At 38.2% G+C, this 1,561-nt stretch overlaps 1 pseudogene; it reads right to left on the bottom strand.

The window, feature by feature from the left end:
- Positions 1-1,074: 1,074 nt before the first annotated feature.
- LOC127805415 (small nucleolar RNA R71) lies at positions 1,075-1,174 on the bottom strand (annotated as a pseudogene).
- Between the last annotated feature and the right edge of the window lie 387 nt (positions 1,175-1,561).

The following is a 1,561-nucleotide window of genomic DNA, read 5'->3' as shown; positions in this document are numbered from 1 at the left end:
ATTTACAGTGACATCTTAACCTAGAACCATCATATCATGTATGAGGGTTGCTTAGCTGAGAATCATTCGTATCTTGAATTATAACTCACAAACGATCCTCTGTTTATTTCAGATTAATGTTGCTATTTAAATTGCTATAAGAGATTTATTAGGCACTGGTTCTGAACTCGCCTCAACCCAAGACCTTTTTAATATTCAAAAAAACCTTTTCACAATCAAGAAAACTTAGCTCTCTTTGGATAAATCAACTCGAATGAACCATTCTTTTGTTAAATAAACCTCCCAGTGAATCGATCCGGACTTGTCCGGAATTAATATTTGTGCTACAACTACACTCACACACTGGTGAGTTTAAACCTCCTCACCATTTCAACACTGAACATCCAAACTGATTAAGGCTATTTAAATTGTAGGGTGAGGAGTGCAGCCAAATTTTGGCGCCGTTGCTGGGGAGGTGCAACAGAAGAAAAAAATTCACCCCACGGGTAACTTTGTTCTTAATAATTTTTTTTTTATTTGCATATTATTCAAATTGTATGAGACTTAGATCTGGTAGAATCTTAAGCCATCGACCTGAGTTAAACCATTCTATAGATTCTTTATCAGAGACTGAAATATCACTTTTACAATCCATAATGTCTCAACAAATTGAAAACCTATCTGCTCACGGGAGTGATCATGGAGGAAATAACCCCTTGGATGGTGATGAGATTAAACCCCTCAGGGATTATTTGCACCTTCCAAGGCAAACCACTCCCTCTTGTATAATCCTACCAATAAACCATCATCGATTTGTCCTTAAACCAGGTACCATACAAATGCTCCCCACATTTCATGGTATGGATTCTGAAAATCCATATACACACATGAGGGATTTTGAAGAGGTATGTGGTACCTGTGGGGATCAAAATATACATGAGGACACTGTTAGACTAAAACTCTTCCCGTTCTCACTCAAGGATAAAGCAAAAATGTGGTTAGGGACTCTAGAGCCTAGATCAATAGGAACTTGGAGGGAGATACAAACAAAATTCCTAAAAAAATACTTCCCAGCTAATAGAACAGCATCACTCCAAAGGCAAATGATGAATTTCGTCTGTAAACCAAATGAAACATTTGCTCAAACTTGGGAACGTTTCAAGGACCTCTTGCATTCTTGCCCACACCATGCCTTTGAACAATGGCGGGTAGTTAGTTTCTTCTTTAATGCCTTAACTCCTAATTTGAAAATGCTAGTGTCCACCATGTGTAATGGTGATTTTTATGAAAAAACTCCTGAAGAGGCTGTTGCATACTTTAACCATGTGGCTGAAAACTCTAGAAATTGGAAAGTTGGGCCATTAACCATGGGAGATTTGAGAGACCAATACAATCCACAACCAAAGGGAAAACTCCAATTAAATGAAACTGATGACATCAGTGCTAGATTAGCTCTGTTGACAAAGAAAATGGAAGAATTGGAGATGAAAAAAATGAAGGCTGTCAATGAGGTAGAGGTGCATTGTGTAGTGTGTGAAGCCAATAGCCATAGAACAGAGGAGTGTCCAACTCTCCCTGCTTT

The sequence above is a fragment of the Diospyros lotus genome, chromosome 6, assembly GCF_014633365.1.
Source record: "Diospyros lotus cultivar Yz01 chromosome 6, ASM1463336v1, whole genome shotgun sequence".
Lineage (NCBI taxonomy): Eukaryota > Viridiplantae > Streptophyta > Magnoliopsida > Ericales > Ebenaceae > Diospyros > Diospyros lotus.
This window is presented reverse-complemented; position numbering and strand designations above follow the sequence as displayed.